This window comes from Pseudophryne corroboree, chromosome 8, assembly GCF_028390025.1.
Source record: "Pseudophryne corroboree isolate aPseCor3 chromosome 8, aPseCor3.hap2, whole genome shotgun sequence".
Classification (NCBI taxonomy): domain Eukaryota; kingdom Metazoa; phylum Chordata; class Amphibia; order Anura; family Myobatrachidae; genus Pseudophryne; species Pseudophryne corroboree.
The window spans coordinates 359,363,316-359,375,393 of record NC_086451.1 but is presented as its reverse complement, the minus strand read 5'-3'; the positions used below and the strand labels follow the sequence as shown (position 1 = coordinate 359,375,393).

Here is a 12,078-nt window from a genome sequence, read left to right as displayed (position 1 = left end):
TTAGTACTGGGGGCAAACTACTGGGGGGCTTTACTGCTGGGGCAAACTACAAGGGGCAAACTACTGGGGGCATTACTACAAGGGGGCAAGCTACAAAGGGGTAAACTACTGGCAGCATTACTACTGGGGGCTAAAGTACAAAGGGGCATAATTACAGGAGCTAAACTACTGGGGGTATAACTACAAGGGGGCAAACTACTGGGGACATTACTAACTTTGGCAAACTACATGGGGGCTAAACTACAGGGGCTAAACAACTGGGGGCACAACTGCAGGGGGCATTACCACTGGGGGATAAACTACATGGGGCAAACTACATGAGGGCAAAACTACTGGGGGCATTACCACTCAGAGGTTAAACTAAAGGGGGGGGAGTAAATTGCTGGGGTCATAACTGCAGGGGCATTACCAGTATGGGCATGACTACTGGGGCTAAACGACTAGGGGCAATACTACACAGGGGCATTACCATTAAGGGCATTACTGATGGGGTGCACAGTTAATGAGGGCATTGTAAAGGGGGCACTTCATAAGGGGCACTACTGTTGGGGGCATTGCATAAGGGGCACTACTACTGTGGGCATTGTATAAGGGGTGCTACTGCTGAAGGCATTACTGTATGGGCCGACAAAGAAGCTGCGTTCCCGGTCCGCCGTCCGTCGCTCCACCCCTACCATCGCCGCCGCACTGGAAGCCCAGGTTCCAGACTCCCAGCTGAGGCGGATCTGGGACCAGGCCGGCTTTATTATCCCTGCCGCTGCATCGAACTCCTGTGACCGCGGCGCTACTAGTTCAAATCTGTCGCTGATTGGCTGCCGGTCCGCAGCAGTTTTGAAATATTAGCGCCGTGGTCACAGGATCTCGATGCGGCGGCAGGGATAATAAAGCCAGCCTGGTTCCAGATCCACTGCAGCCGCCCTCAGCCTCTTCTGCCGCCCCGCCCTTGGACCTCTGCGCACCCACAGCCTCCTCCTCCGCACTATCTCCGAGGCCCACAGCCTCCTCCACGTCACGCCTACCACAGCCTACTCATCCACAGCACCGCAGACCACCGCCGCTGCTAAACAGGTAATCTAACCTGCTGCCTTTCTCTCTCCCTAGTCCCTACTGTATTCCCTTGCTGTCACTTTCCATGTCCCTGCTGTCACTTTCCATGTCCCTGCTGTCACTCTCCCTGTCACTCTATAATGTGAATTTCGGCTCATACCGTGTGCTATAATGTGAATTTCGGCTCATACCGTGTGCTATAATGTGAATTTCGGCTCATCCTGTTTGCTATAATGTGAATTTCGGCTCATACTGTGTGGTGTAATGTGAATTTCGGCTCATACCGTGTGCTATAATGTGAATTTCGGCTCATACTGTGTGGTGTAATGTGAATTTCGGCTCATACCGTGTGGTGTAATGTGAATTTGGCTCATACTGTGTGGTGTAATGTGAATTTGGCTCATACTGTGTGGTGTAATATGAATGTGGCTCATACTGTGTGGTATAAATGTGAATTTCGACTCATACTGTGAGGTATAATGTGAAAGGGGTCCTACTATTGTGGTGCATAATGTGTATAAGGGGTATATGGTGTGGTAAACTACACTGAAGGGCACGCCCCCTTTTGCGTGGCCACGCCCCCTTGTCAGGAGTGCGCGCGCCTTCGGCGCGCACATAATTGCACCCTTCACTTTTCCATACCCCCACTTCAAAATTTCCACTTGGGTACTACTACTGTGGGCATTATTACTATTGTGTGACCACGCCCCTTTCTTTTTGAGGCCACACCCCCTTTTTGCTGCGCGCGTCGTAGGCGCGCGCAATACCTTTATTAAATGGGCACCGTGGGGAGGGGGGTGAGTTCCACCACCTCTCTAGGACCACTTTAAGCACTGTATACAGCAATGTCCGCACCAGCGGCTGTGCACGCCAGAATGGAGCAAGACTTCAACTGCTCTGTCAGGCACCATTTAGTGGAGGCTGGCGCTTAATATACTTGAATTTGCCCCCTCCCCCATAGAGTTGTGGAGCAGTGTTTGCTTTTTATTATATATGATTAGTTGAACACAAAAATGGGTTTTACTCTATAAAATGAATAAGCTTGGTCCCATTACAGTACAGGTTGTTCCTTCATCTCAGTTTAATTCAAAAACATTAAAATATGGAAAGGAAACAGCTTAAAGCATTATATGTGTTCCATATTATTGGCATAATTAAAATATTTTTAATTGGCAGCATCTATTTACAAATATATTTAATATACCTCCTAAATAAATGTTTGCATATGTAAAACATACATTTAACAATTATATTTTTCTGTGTAAAGTACATCTTAAATTAAACCAAGCTGATGGTGCATTATAGCCTGATATACAGCAGAACACCTAATAATGCATCTACTTGTTCTTAATTAATTCAATGTTTTCCAGTGCAATTAGCAAATGTCTCCGGAACTTGTTAGCTTTATATTAATATATTTTGGGGCAGTACAGATGGTGTAATGGTTAGCATTACTGCCTCACAGCACTGAGGTTGTGGGTTTGATTCCCACCATGGCCCTAACTGTGTGGAGTTTGTATATTCTCCCCGTACTTGCGTGGGTTTCCTCCGGGTGCTCTGGTTTCCTCCCACAATCCCAAAATATACTGGTAGGCTAATTGGCTCCCAACAAAATTAACCATAGCATGAATGTCTGCGGGTACATGTGATAGGGAATATAGAGTGTAAGCTCCACTGGGGCAGGGACTGATGTGAATGAGCAAATATTCTCTGTAAAGCGCTGCGTAATATGTGTGCGCTAGATAAATAGATAGACAGATCAATCGATCCATTGTTTGCGGCACTCAGCATAATAAATCCAACACACAAAGTTTACAACAATGTGTTTGCCACTATCATATGGTGGATTTATTAAGCCGAGCTGAGTGCCTCACCCATGGTCCCAATTATTACTTTTAAATGTGTGGGCACCATCTACAGCTTATTTGTTTATTAGAATACTGGACTATTGTGCTATTATGTATATGTGTGTTTCTGTGCATGTATTTGTAAGTATATATATATAGACAGCGGTTAGGTTCGGCACTCAAATGGGTATACAAGGTAATACTTGCTGCGGTGCCCTCTGTGATCCGTGGCAAGATCCAATAGATAGAGGAGAAAGTAAGCGGCACTCAGCAGACGAAATGATGAATTAAAGTGTCTTTAATGTGGTCCTATGCCGTTTCGGGGACTAACCCTCGTCTTCAGGGACAAATCATGTATGATTTGTCCCTGAAGACGGGGGTTAGTCCCCGAAACGGCGTAGGACCACATTAAAGACACTTTAATTCATCATTTCGTCTGCTGAGTGCCGCTGACTTTCTCCTCTATATATATATATATATATATATATATATATAGCTACTCGGTTCTTATAAATAGGAATAAAGGGCGGCACTCCAATTTCTTCAATATAAATAGATTCCTTTAGTGAAACTTCATGTTAAATCGTCGTCATGAAGTTTCACTAAAGGAATCTATTTATATTGAAGAAATTGGAGTGCCGCCCTTTATTCTTATTTATAAGAACCGAGGAACTATCTATGCATGTGGGGAGGGCACCACATTTATTCCTATACTAGGTGCTTCATCGCGCCCTACGGACGCTCTTCACACCGTCGCAAGGGGCTACGCCCCCTTAACCCTTGCATGCCTTTCTGGGGTTTAATATTTGTATTATATGGAGTATTACCTGCATTCCTTTGTTAGTGGTTAAATGTTGCACAATGAAAGGGCGTGCGATGGTGAAGGAGGCGCAGACCCTTGCGACGGCGTGAACAGCACCTGCAGGGCACGATGTACAGAATGTAGCGGATGCGGGGGGGACTGCGGATGGTGTCTGTAGATGCTGCGGGTGGAGGGGAGGCAGAAGTGGGGGTGGGGCCCGGATGGGGAAGGTTCGGGAGGTGCTGCGCGTGGGGGAGGGGCAGAGGAGTGGGGGATGCAGATGGGGGAGGGGTCCGGAGGCACTGCAGGTGGGAGAGGGGCAGGGGTGCCACGGGTGGGAGAGGGGCAGGTGTGGGGATGTTGTGGATGGGTGAAGGGTTCCGGAGGTGCTGTGGGATGGGTGTGCCGGGGGTTGGGTAGGGGACCGCAGGCACCATGGGTAGGGTAGGGGCAGGTACGGGTGTTGCGGCGGATGGGAAAGGAGGTCCGGAGGTGCTGCAGGTGGTGGAGGGGCAGGTGCGGGGGTGCCATTGGTGGGGGAGGGGTGGGTGAGGGGGGGACCGCTGATGGAGGAGGGTGTCTGCAGATGCTGCGGGTGGAGGGGGGCAGGTGTGGGGGGAGACGTATAAGGGGGGTGAATGGTGGAAGGGGCCTGGAGGTGCTGTGGGTGGTGAAGGGGTGGAGGAGTGGGAGCCACGGGTGGTGTAGGGGGTCTGGAGGCACAGCATGTGGGGGAGGGGTGGAGTGCCGCATGTGGTGGAGGGGAAGGTGCGGAGGTGTAGTGCATTGGGGAGAGGTCTGGAGGCGCTGCGGGTACTGTACATGCCATAAAAGGTAGTTGGAGGGTATGCAGTAACAGGGCCAGGACAGGGGTGACAGGGTCAGTAAAGGGTTGACGGGGCCAGGACAGGGGTGACGGTGCCAGGACAGGGGTGACGGGGCCAGGACAGGGGTGACAGGGCCTGGACAGAAATGATAGGGACAGGATAGGGGTGACAGGGCCAGGGTAGGGGCGGCAGGACCAGAACAGGGGTGACGGGGCCAGTATAGGGTTGACAGGGCAAGCACAGGGGTGACAGGGCCAGGATAGGGGTAACAGGGCCAGCATAAGGGTGACAGGGCCAGGATAAGGGTGAAAGGGCCAGGATAAGGGTGAAAGGGCCAGAATAAGGGTGGCAGGGCAAGGCCAGGGGTGACAGGGACATGACAGAACACAGGGCACGGGAGAGATTGGTATTAGGGACAAAACAGTGGTGACAGACAGATGTGTCTTACCGGAGTCACTGCTGCTGGCTGCTGCTGTTCCATTCCAACCTGTTGGGATCTGCTGCTGCTGGAGACTTGGCATGGCTGACTCTCTCAGGCTGGAGTCCTGCTTTCTCTGCCAGTCCGCATCCCTCCCCCCTCCTCAGTCACACACCGCAGACCTCGCGCAGCTGCCGGGCACTGTGGTAAGGTGAGACTGGAAATGACTGGTTTGCCCCCAGGAGATGCTGCGGCTGGAGGGAGGAGGGGGTCATAGCATGCACGTGGCGCGGACCTCACGGCTTCCGGGCACTGTGGTAAGGGGAGACTGGGAGTGACTGGTTAGCTCCCAGGAGACGCTGCGGCTGGAGGGAGGAGTGGGTCAGAGCCTGCAAGCAGCTCGGATTTCTGCAGCGCTACCCGCCAGCTAAAGTGTGTGAATGAGCTGGGCGCACTCCACTGCGGGTGGCAGCGCTGCAGCTAGCGGTGGGGTTGCCGGGGCTGGAGATAACAGAGGCAGTATGGAACCTGCACAGCGGCAGGTGCCCCACTAAACTGCAGCTAAGAAGCGTGGAGTGTGTCAGAAAGTGACGCTCCTCCGCACCTGAGAGACCCAGCTGAGTATGCCGATGTGGGGGGTCAAGCACACAGTGAGCTGGTGCCCGTCTGCCCGTCTGTCTGTATGACATACCCCTCACACACCCCCATACCTCCCAAATGTCCCGATTTTCGCGGGACAGTCCCATTTTTTGGGGTCTGTCCCGCTGTCCCACCCGCGGGTCACAGTGTCCGGCGGTGGGGGGGGCAGTTGGAAAGCTCCTGTACTCGCTGTTCTGCTTAGCAGAGCAGCAGTGAATAGTGGAGACAGAGGGAGAGGGGGCATCAGGGGGTACGGATTACGGGGGGGGGTTCCAGCAGCAGAGCCGGATTAAGGGGGGGAGGTGGCCAGGGGATACGTACCGTTGGCCCCACAGTTTTAGGGGGCCCCCCCGGCTGGAGTAGCTCTGTCCCAGCTCAGAAGCTCCCCCCGTCCTGCCAGCAACAGCGGCAGCATTGTGCTACAGTCAGCACACGCTGCTGCATATTGGCAGGTCTGTGGTGTTGCAGGGAGGCAGCAGTCTCCCTGCTTTCTTCTCCCTGTGCGGGTGTGTAGGGGGAGCGACCACGTCCTCTGGATTTAGCCCTAGCTGAGGGGCCAAAATCCCATAAAAAAATAAAAATAAAAATCGGAATTTGCATAAGGGGGCGTGGCCGCGCGGGCCGCGATTAGGCCACGCCTCCAACCCACAGCAGGCACAGCAATGAGATAGGGCTCCCCTGTCTCAAGTGCCCTGTGCCCCCCGGACTCATAATCAGCCCCTGGGGGCATGCCAGCAGCTCACAGAGCGCTGGGCAAGCCCCCTCACTGACGAAAACGGGGGCCCTCCCGTGAAGCCACGCCCCCTTTTCGCCGAGTGTGTTTCCCTCCTTCTGCCTGGAGAAAGCTCCTGCAGAAAGCTGGGAGGTATGCACCCCTGCCTGTGACATGCCCAATGCCCATGCTATCTGCTTCTGCTCCTAGTCTCCTGTAGATTTGGCCAGATCTCTGTGACTCATTTGAATAACTCCGCCCACTGTTGTGACTCCGCCCAGCGTTAGCAAATGAATCACAAGGTCACAGAATAGGGCTATTATATAGGAGATTGTCCAGAGTGCCAAGCCATTGTTGCAGTATATATATATATATATATATATATATATATATATATATATATACAGTACTGTTTTTCTGGAAAATTAGGGGTTCAGGAACTGCAGGTCTGGGGGTGAAGTTTTTAAAAAACTGTAGACATATAGATAGATAGATAGATAGATAGATAGATAGATAGATAGATAGATAGATAGATAGATTTTACTAAAGACAGCACTCAAAATAGACTTTAAAATAGAAATTATCTTATGGAAAATAATTTTTTGGCACAGGAGAGGTTCAGGAACCCAGTATGGGCTTTATTCAGGTTTGTTAACAAACCAAAAAAGTTAGCAATTGGGCAAAACCATGTTGCACTGCAGGTGGGGCAGATGTAACATGCAGAGAGAGTTAGATTTGGGTGGGGTGTGTTCAAACTGAAATCTATATTGCGGTGTACAAATTAAGCAGCCAGTATTTACCCTGCACAGAAACAAAATAACCCACCCAAATCTAACTCTCTCTGCACATGTTATATCTGCCACACCAGCAGTGCACATGGTTTTGCCCAACTGCTAACAAATTTGCTGCTGTGATCAACTCTGAATTACCCCCTCTTTGTTAGCTTTAAAGTGACTTTCATCCAGTAAGTATGTACTTCATGGCTTGTTCAAGTACTGTGCTAATATCATCTGAACCACTGTACTCGTGCTTTGCTTAACTGCGTTTACCTTGCTCATTTATTTTGGAAGATTATGATTGCGTATCATAATTTATGCCCTTAAAATGCATGATTTAGATAGAATAATGTTAAATCTAAATAAGATAAAGATAAGTTATGGTAGTTACCTTTCTAATGTATTTTAAATAGAGATCATGAAAGGCATACTTAAGTTTAAGTCTTTTTAAAGAAAAGTCTATGGTTTTGCGACCATAGAATATTTTCCCATTTTCATTGATTTAAAGAGACTCTATCATTCTTATAGCTGTGATAGTGCTGAGAGCTTTCACGAATGGATCTGTACTTCTCCAGTCTCTCCACATCCATGTTCCCTTGATACTGTATCAGAGCCGGCCCTAACCAATATGATGCCCTAGGCAAGATTTTAGCTGGTGCCCCCTAGCACCACCGCTGGTTCCGCCTCTGACCTTGCACCTCTTTCCCAGCACCATCACCCCTCGCCCATAGCAGTCCGTATTTTGGTGTTTGTACCCCTATATTTTAAATAGGAATAGCTCGCACATTTGGCGCACAGACCAAAAAGGGGTGTGTTTTTGCTGTCAAGGGCATGGCCACACAATAGTAACCCCAATTCCAATTATACCACACAGTACTGCAACTTTATTCACATTTGATCATGCGATAGTGTCCATAATTAATATTACTTCCCACAGAAGTATCACTTTACCTTACAAACGTTACTCCTCACAGTAGAGCCGCTTATTCACATTACATCACACTGAATTGCTCTTTATTCACATTACACCACACCCTATTGCTCTTTATTCACATTAGACACAGTAGTGCCCTTTCTATAAGCAATGCCACGAAGTAGAGCACCTTATACACATAATGCCACACATTAGTAATGCATTTATACACATAATTCCACACAGTAATGCCCCTTACACATATGAGACACCTTATTAATGTCCTTATAAACATAATGCGCCTTACACATTATGACAACCTTTATTAATGCCCTTTTACACATAATGTCCCTTACACATATGCCGCACATTAATGCCCTTATACACATAATGACACACAGTGCCACCTACACATTTGCTGCACATTATTAATGCCCCTTTACACTTAATGACACACATACAGTAGTACCCTGTTACACATATGCTGCACATTATTAATGCCCTTAGACACATAATGACACACATAGTGCCCCTTACACATATGTTGCACATTATTAATGCATTTTTACATGATACACATAATGCTCCTTACACATATTCTGAACACTACTGCACAACCAGCCCACTCACATGCACACAGCACTCACACTGCCACTAACACTGTGACCTCTGCCTCTGCTTGGATACAGATGAGTCCTCATAAAAATGGCCTCAATGCTATCGTCGGGCACCTTTTTTAATGAAAATGCATCTTCTTTGCATTGCTATGTGGCTAGGATGCACAAGCAGCTTCTGCTGATTAAAATGATATGCTGCATGTCTATATACTATGTGAGTCTGTGGCTGTATCTGCATATGAAATGCTACACACAGAATATAGGCATGCCGCATATCATTTTAATCAGTAGAAGCTGCTGATGCCCCTACGCATATCAAATGCCCTAGGCAATTACCTAGTTTGCCTATGCCTATGGCCGGCTCTGTACTGTATATACTGCTGTGATGTGTTATACTATGAAAGGACATTACAGTGGTAAATGTAACTATTGTATTAACCAGATGTACTGTACAATTACATTGCCATTTGGAGACTATACTGCAGCAAAAAAAACTCTAATTATTACCCCTGCGTTTATCAGGGATGTGCAACAACATACAGTAAATGTCACTTCAGAGACTACTCATATCACTGGCTGAGAGATCAGAGGAGTCAAAATACAAAGAGAAAAGGAGAAAGGCCACTAGAAGGCATTAGAACATACTTGCTGACTTTTGGGCTGCTCTCTCCGGGCCAGAGGCGGAACAGGGGGGGGCAGAGGTGGAATGGGGGCGTGGCTGCTGGATCGCGTCATGTAAGCCACGCCCCCCACTGTGTAATGACGCTATTACCGGCATTATACAGCGTGGGGCGTGGCTATGATGACGCGATTTAACAAGAATTGGGTCATCGCCTGCCCGGACCTCCCACTTTACTCGCTAAGTGGCGGCCGGGCAGGGGGTGACCCCTGAAATCGGGAGACTTGACTGATCTTCCGGGAAGCTGGGAGGGTCACCCGACTTTCGGGAGCCTCCCGGCCATTCCGGGAGGGTAGGTAAGTATGCATTAGAAGGGCACTAGAAGGTTTCAAATATAACTTTTATAAGTATGCATTAAAATAAGGTATCAACCATATTATTAGGCCAGCTATAAAGTGTACAGAATCACATACACATAACTCCCAACTGTCCTGATTCCAGCGGGATAGTCCTGCTATTTGGACACTATCCCGCCCGCTTGCAGTGGGGGCATATTGGGAGAGCATGTGATCACCGCTGCACTGCTATGCAAAGCAGCCGGTGATCACTGAATAGTAGATGGCGTGCGCATGTGTGGGGGGCGAGCCGGGGGCTGCCAAGCTGCTCAGGAAATGCTGGGAACACCCCCAAAATGACAATCACCGAGGTTGTGGCAAAAGGTCCTGCCCATAGCCACACCCACTCCACCCAAGGTCACGCCCATTTTTCAGCCTTGTGTGCTCCTAGTGCCGACTCTACACTTTCTAAAGTTGGAAGGTATGCATGCATATACTGTAGATAAAAAAAAATGTATGTAACAGCCAAAATATTTGTGATTACACTGATTTTAGATAGTGAATTACCCTGCAAATCACAACGATGAATGGCTGTATGATTGAAACAGGAAATATATGATACAAAATTGATAAACGTCCTGATGGTGTATTACCTCACACCGGTATATAGTAGATGTAGGGACCTTTCTACAACATTTATGGGTCAAGATAACCTGTAGAATGGGTCTCCCAACATGTAACTATCCTGAAAAAGATGTTGATGCTGCTACCATGTATGAACATATGAGTATGGAGATGAATTGTCGGTGTGCATCAGTAATACGAGGTCAAGGAAAAAGTAAAGTGTATTATCACAGCCCCACTTAGATTCTACTGCCCATCTGTGTGCCAAGTGGCAGTGAACAGATGTGTGAGAGCACAAAGATGGAATAGATCTCTTTTGTTGCTTGGGTATAACACTGTAATCCCTGTTGGAATAACCAGTGCAGAGGAGACCAGGAACCCACCAACAATGAGAGTTCACTGAAAGTGGTGATGAAGGCTATAAGATACTCAGTCCCAGATGGATTTAGAGAAGTATTAGATGCACAAGCAGAGCTAATGTTAATCAGCCTTGTATAAGGACCAGAATTTTGTTTTTTATAAACACTATGTGTATTGTGATCCAAATGATCACACAGGCTCAATATGTTACTAACAGGCTGTTATTAAGTAGGTGTATAACACAGGTTACATCAGGTGATAGCAGTATTGAAATAAGGTAGCACCAGCTCACTGTTGGGATATTCATGCAGATATCTGAACCTACAGCACCTAGTCTTCCTAGGTGGAATCCCTTCCAAGTACTGACCAGGCCCAACACTGCATAGCTTCCAAGATCAGACGAGATTGGGCATTACCAGTGTGGTATGAATGTAGTTATATAGTCCCACTATGCCCGAGCAATCCAGTGACAACCCACTAGCATGCAATAACAGGTGTAACCTAAGCAGCCAAAACAATCAAAATCATAAAAGGTAGTGGTATATTTCTGGTACAGATGTAGCCCTGTTATCCAGCCTGTAGTTGTCTGTATTCGAGGAAAACCAGGTGCAGCAAGTGTGCCTGCGACTAGGATGTGCACTCATCTAAGGGCCTTTTTCAGGTTTGTTAGCAAACCAAAAAAGTTAGCAATTTGGCAACACCATGGGGTAAATTTACTAAGAATCGTATTTTCCCATTTGAGGTCAAAGTTCAATCACGAATTACATCGAAAGTGTAAATATGCAACTTTTTGAATTGATTACGACTAATTTACTAAGCTGCCGTATTCTGCATTTTCGGTTTTTCCGATGTCGATATCATTCGTTTTTTTAGGCAGTGTTTTACGTGAGTGACTTGTAAAACACTGCCGACTTTAATACAATGAATCTCGGCCGGATCTGAGAGATCCGTGCAGGACTTCATTGTGCACCTTGTAAAAAAAAAAAAAAAATGTTTAAACTTAAAAAAAAAATTGCGTGGGGTCCCCCCTTCTAAGCCAAACCAGCCTCGGGCTCTTTGAGCCGGTCCTGGTTGCAAAAATATGGGAAAAAAATTGACAGGGGTTCCCCCATATTTAAGCAACCAGCACCGGGCTCTGCGCCTGGTCCTGGTTCCAAAAATACGGGGGACAAAAAGTGTAGGGGTCCCCCGTATTTTTGAAACCAGCACCGGGCTCCACTAGCTGGACAGATAATGCCACAGCCGGGGGTCACTTTTATACAGTGCCTTGCGGCCGTGGCATCAAATATCCAACTAGTCACCCCTGGCCGGGGTACCCTGGGGGAGTGGGGACCCCTTCAATCAAGGGGTCCCCCCCCCAGCCACCCAAGGGCCAGGGGTGAAGCCCGAGGCTGTCCCCCCCCATCCAATGGGCTGCGGATGGGGGGCTGATAGCCTTTGTTGAAAGTAATGAATATTGTTTTTAGTAGCAGTACTACAAGTCCCAGCAAGCCTCCCCCGCAAGCTGGTACTTGTAGAACCACAAGTACCAGCATGCGGCGG

At 48.1% G+C, this 12,078-nt stretch overlaps 1 protein-coding gene and 1 pseudogene across 1 annotated transcript in view; both read right to left on the bottom strand.

Annotated features, from left to right (window-relative positions):
• HTR2C (5-hydroxytryptamine receptor 2C) overlaps positions 1-12,078 on the bottom strand; it is a 1,161,087-nt gene that overhangs the window by 496,134 nt on the left and 652,875 nt on the right. The window lies entirely within an intron of this gene.
• Positions 10,855-10,973, bottom strand: LOC134951423 (5S ribosomal RNA; annotated as a pseudogene).